The sequence below is a fragment of the Podarcis muralis genome, chromosome 3 (assembly GCF_964188315.1).
Source record: "Podarcis muralis chromosome 3, rPodMur119.hap1.1, whole genome shotgun sequence".
Classification (NCBI taxonomy): domain Eukaryota; kingdom Metazoa; phylum Chordata; class Lepidosauria; order Squamata; family Lacertidae; genus Podarcis; species Podarcis muralis.
Window position 1 is genome coordinate 8,371,331 of NC_135657.1, and position 5,449 is coordinate 8,376,779.

At 44.3% G+C, this 5,449-nt stretch overlaps 1 long non-coding RNA gene across 1 annotated transcript; it reads left to right on the forward strand.

The window, feature by feature from the left end:
* The first annotated feature begins 547 nt into the window (after window positions 1–547).
* On the forward strand, window positions 548–4,912 carry LOC114593374 (uncharacterized). Its single transcript, XR_003705661.2, has 3 exons — window positions 548–687; window positions 3,034–3,160; window positions 4,724–4,912. It is a non-coding gene; the product is annotated as an uncharacterized LOC114593374 (long non-coding RNA).
* The last annotated feature ends 537 nt before the right edge of the window (window positions 4,913–5,449 follow it).

Consider the following 5,449-nt stretch of genomic DNA (forward strand, 5'->3'; position numbering starts at 1 on the left):
GGCAGAAGCTAAAGTAGGAGAGGAGGGAGACCAAGAAGCTGGTGAAGAGCCATGGGTATCTCTCTCTCCTCCCCAATTGTCTCCCAGAACCAGAAGAGGCATGAAAAGGGCGAAGGAGAGATTGGCGATGTACAGGCGCAGTCTCTGGTTGTTTGGGAAAAACCCTGGAGAGCAGAGGACTTAGGCAGCTGTGGGGAGTTGAGGACCTTCAGTCTCAGCAACTGCTTCATGGGGGCAAGACCTACCAGAGATGAGTTGCTATGCACCTGGAATACTGTGTCGAATTCTGGGCAGCAGGGTTTGAACGCATCCTGCAAGAATACTGACAGCCTTGAGGTGCCTCTGGTTTCCTTGCCTGGTAAATTTGGCAACACCGCTTCCTTTGAGTCTCCAAGATCGTTCAAGGTTTCGTGCAAGCCCCTTCTAAGCTAAGAGAGAGCATGGTTAGGATTTCAAAATCCTTCCTGCCATCTTCTGTTAACTGATTGCCCAGGCTTTCACAATTTCCCCGGAGGATTATAAATGCAGACCTTTGGAAGGACTCTGAATGTCCCCACCATTGTTGTCACTCTCCTCCACTGCAGCCGTGCTGGTTTCTCACACAGAGGGAGTCAACCTTCTGGGGCGTCATGAAGCTCCTCCATCTCATCTTCTCTGCCCTCTTGACCATAGCTCTGGCTTCTCCAGGTAAGGAGTAAGTGGACCTGTGCAACAGCTAGAAAACTTAAATGCAAACTCTAAAGCAGAGATCATGGGGAACATGTGGACATCCAACTCCTGCTAGACTCCAGTGCTCATCATCCCTGACCATTAGGGACGGACAAATTGGTCAATTTCAGTTTCTCATTTTCCCCACCAATCTTTAGTTCAATTTTCGGTATCAGCTTGCAAATTGATTTTTTTTAATGTCCTCGTGAAAATTCCACAGCACTTTAATGCCATTTTCTCCTAATGCACATATTTTTATTAAGCTAGTAGAAGAAATGATAATAATTTTATTTATTTATTTATTTATTTATTATTTCTACCCCACCCAATCTGGCTGGGTTTCCCCAACCACTCGGGGTGGTTTCCAACAAAGATTAAAAATACATTAAAACATCAGTCATTAAAAACTTCCCTAAACAGGACTACCTTCAGATGACTTCTAAACGTCAAATAGTTGCTAATTTATTTGACATTTCATGGGAGGGCATTCCACAGGGCGGGCACCACTACCAAAAAGGTCCTCTGCCTGGTTCCCTGTAACTTTGCTTCTCACAGTGAGGGAACTGCCAGAAGACCCTCGGAGCTGGACCTCAGTGTCTGGGCAGAACGGTGGGAGTGGAGACGCTCCTTCAGGTATACTGGGCTGAGGCCGTTTAGGGCTTTAAAGGTCGGCACTAACACTTTGAATTGTGCTCGGAAACATACTGGGAGCCAATGTAGGTCTTTCAAGACCGGTGTTTTGTGTTTTCGGCAGTCGCTCCCAGTCACCAGTCTAGCTGTCAGGTATTGAGGTTGTATCGCTCTGGCCTTGCAGTGCTTAAATGAATTTTTTCTTTGACTGACGGTTGGAGTCTAGTAGTGTGAAATGTCGGATGAGCCCCCTAGATGATTGAGAGGCTAAAAGCAGGCATGCTAAATCATTGGGGAAATATTGGGGTTCAATACACCAGCACTCTGTGGGTTCTGCCTGGACAGCCCATAAAACCCAGACTCCAACTGTCAGTCATAGGAGATATTTATTTAGGTGTAGCAAGGCCATGGCAACACAACCTCAACTTGCAGGTTTCAGGTTGTCCGGGGTAGCCTTAAAGGCTAATGCACCAAGACTTCCAGACCCTCCAAGTGTCCCTGTTTTCCAGGAACAGTTTTGGATTTACAGAAGCCTTCATGGTTTCTGATTTGATCCCAAAATGTCCCACTTTTCTTTAGGATGTCCCTATTTCCATTGGAGAAGTGTTGGAGGGTATGGAGTTATGCAACCCCGGAGCCAAGGAGAGATATAATTATACAACCTTTAGAAGACATCTGAAGGCAGCCCTGTGTAGGGTAGTTTTTCAATGTTTAATGCTTTATTCTGTTTTCATGTATGTTGGAAGCCGCCCAGAGTGGCTAGGGCAAGCCAGTCAGATGGACAGGGTATGAATGATTAAAATTATTATTATTTTCATTATGGAATAGGATGTCCCTATTTTCTTTGGAGAAATGTTGGAGGGTATGAACTTTCTTTCAATAAAAGTAAATGGGGAAATTTCTACTTGTCACAGCTCTGTGACTATACAGCAGGACATTCAAGCCTTCAGCATCATTGGAAGACCTAGACAAGAATTTCAAAAAGAATGGGGAAATGCAGAGAATAGTTTACCAAACAGTGCCCCAGAATATACACCTGGACTTGTTTCGATTAATTTCTACAGGAGACTTTGTGGTTTTTTAAGTCATAATTAGGAAAAATTGTAATACAGTGGTACCTCTAGATACGAACGGGATCCGTTCCGGAACCCCGTTCGCATCTAGAGGTAAATGTAACTAGCGACAGCACGTCTCCGCAGGCGCGCGTCGCTTTTCGCTGCTTCTGTGCATGCGCATGACGTCATTTTTAGCATCTGCGCATGCACAAGTGGCGAAACCCTGAAGTAACGCGCTCCGTTACTTCCGGGTTGCCGAGGAGTACAACTCGAACATGCTCAACTCGAAGCATATTTAACCCGAGGTATGACTGTAATCACATATAAAAGAAACAGTATACAAGAAGTAAATAAGGAGGCCATTTACAGGATAAAGGAAGTCTTCTATTTTCGTGTTATGTTTTCTTTGTGTAAGGGGACAGGAGTTTAATTTTCATAATTAAATTGTCAATGGTGGTGGGTTTGTTTGTTTGTTTGTTTGTTTGTTTGTTTGTTTGTTTGTTTGAGTTGTTATGAACTATGTTTAAATAAAGAAAGAAAAGAAGAAGAAGAAAGGAAGTACATGAGTTCTTATGTTATGAGAGACGGCGAAAAACTTTTCTATCTCTTGGTGAATTTCTACCTCTTTCCATTTCTGTAGGTTTCGCCAATGTGCCTGATGAAAACCTTAGATGCATACTTAATGCAGGCCACTGCAATTATAGCTATTGCCGCCGTCCAATGAGACAAATCGGAATATGCAAGAATGGCAGCAGATGCTGTAAATGGTAAGAAAGAAAATTCTGCCAGGGTGGCGTCCTTAGAGCTTGGCATTTAAGCTCAGCCAGGACAGATTCCATGCGAGGCTTTTAAAAAAGAGGTTTAGATGCCCACTGCAGTTGTCCTGGTTCCATAATAGGAAGAGTTTGAAAGCAAAATGGTGGCATAGTACCAGCTCCTCATCCAGGCACATTCTTTTCTTTCTTTTTTTAAGAATATATTTTATTGCATTTCCACACATAATTAACATAATTTAAAATAACAATAGCAGTTGGTCTGTCATTTCTTGGGACGAAAGTATAACAGCAGCCGGATGTTAGAGCAGCAGTAGAGCAGCATTAGAGCAGGCATGTTCAAAATCCAGCCCGGGGGCCTAATCTGTCCCACTGGTCAGTTTAATCCAGCTCCTGTGGCAGTTTATTTCCTGAAAATCCCCCCAAAAGTTCAATAATCCTTAAAAAATCCTTTTAAAATATCCTAAAAAAAGCTCAACAACTTTGGGTTAAAATCATAAAAAAGCTCAAGAACTTCAATCAACCACTTCGGTCGGCCCTCACGCAAGTTCACTTCATCAAATCAGGCCCTCTTTGGAAAAATTTTGGACACCCCTGCATTACAGTCTTTACTTAGAACAAGTTGATCGTGCATATTAAAGTCTCTATTCCAATGAATCTCTCTAGATGTTTCCGTGGGTCTGAGGAGGTTGTCCCGACTGATCGTCTCATCTCAATAGGGTGCCAGAAGGTGGCTGGGGAAATGATGGAAAAGCTAAGCTGACATTTTTGTCCTTCGTAGTGTGCATAGTGTGCATACAGGGACGCGGGTGGCGCTGTGGGTTAAACCACAGAGCCTAGGGCTTGTCAATCAGAAGTTCGGCAGTTCGAATCCCCGCGACGGGGTGAGCTCCCGTTGCTCAGTCCCTGCTCCTGCCAACCTAGCAGTTTGAAATCACGTCAAAGTGCAAGTAGATAAATAGGTACCACTCCGGCAGGAAGGTAAACAGCATTTCCATGCACTGCTCTGGTTCTCCAGAAGCGTCTTAGTCATGCTGGCCACATGACCCGGAAGCTGTACGCGGCTCCCTCAGCCAATAAAGCGAGATGAGCGCCGCAACCCCAGAGTCAGTCGCGACTGGACCTAATGGTCAGGGGTCCCTTTACCCTTTAGTGTGCATAATAGAAATGCTCTTGCAGATTCTTTGGGACTCTGGTAATGCATCACTGAATGAAGTCTGAGCAGTTGGGGACTTTGTGTGAGCCTCCTCCACAAGGGACATTTCTCCCACAATGCCATGGGTCCTGCCTTCTAAGTGGTCAATCATAGAACTGCTGAGTTTGAAGGGACTCATCTAGTCTGACCCTCTGCAATGCAGAAATATACAGCTGTCCTATATGGGGATCAAGCCTGTGACCTTGGTCTTATCAGCACCATGCTGTACCCAACTGAGCTCAGCTTTCAGTGATGGAGCAATTCCCCCTTTGGCTTTCTTAATCTGACTTCGTTCTTTTTCTGGGAAGATGTTCAAACGGTCATATTGTTGTCACTGTTCTTGTTATCCTATCTAAACACAGGTTTTTGGGCTGAATGCCCAGCTGAGGGTTTGGAATCTGAGAAGCTGCGTCACCATAACTCGCCATTGCCACCAGATGCTCCTTCTTTGACATCAGTCTTCATGGGCCTTCATCAAGCTCTGCAGCACTTTGCAGATCCAAAATGAGATTGCTTCTCACTTTCAATAAAATAAGGTTGCATGCAAATCACATTTGGTTTGTTTTCCTTCTTCTTTCCTTTAAATGGTTTTGCATCCTGCCTTTCTCCCAACATGGGGTTGTGGAGGATGGAAAACCAAGGTAGAGGGAATGGAATGGAGTTCCTGGAATCCTGAACAGAAGCCTGTTAACAAAGTCATTTAAATAACAGAGGTGGCGTCAAGAGCCCTGATAACACTTTACTAAAGAAACTGAACAAAAGCATCACTTAATTTGAGGAGAAAGGGACAGAAAGGTTTCATATTTATTATTTCAGGCCTTGTACATAGCAGGGAGACATACAGCCAATTATAAAGAGGAAAAACTCCCCCAATCTTTGAGGAAGATCATGCCACTCTGTCAAAACCAGCACTTTGAATTGGGCCCAGAATCTAACTGGCAGCCATGATGGGTGTAATTCTTCTTTCTTCCTTGGCGATCACTCGTAGTCAAGTAAGATTGTCTTCCATAAACATGGTATTAGCAGTGAATCTGTATGTGACTGTGGAGACCAATTGTGGATCCACACGTCCTTCCACAGTGGGGACT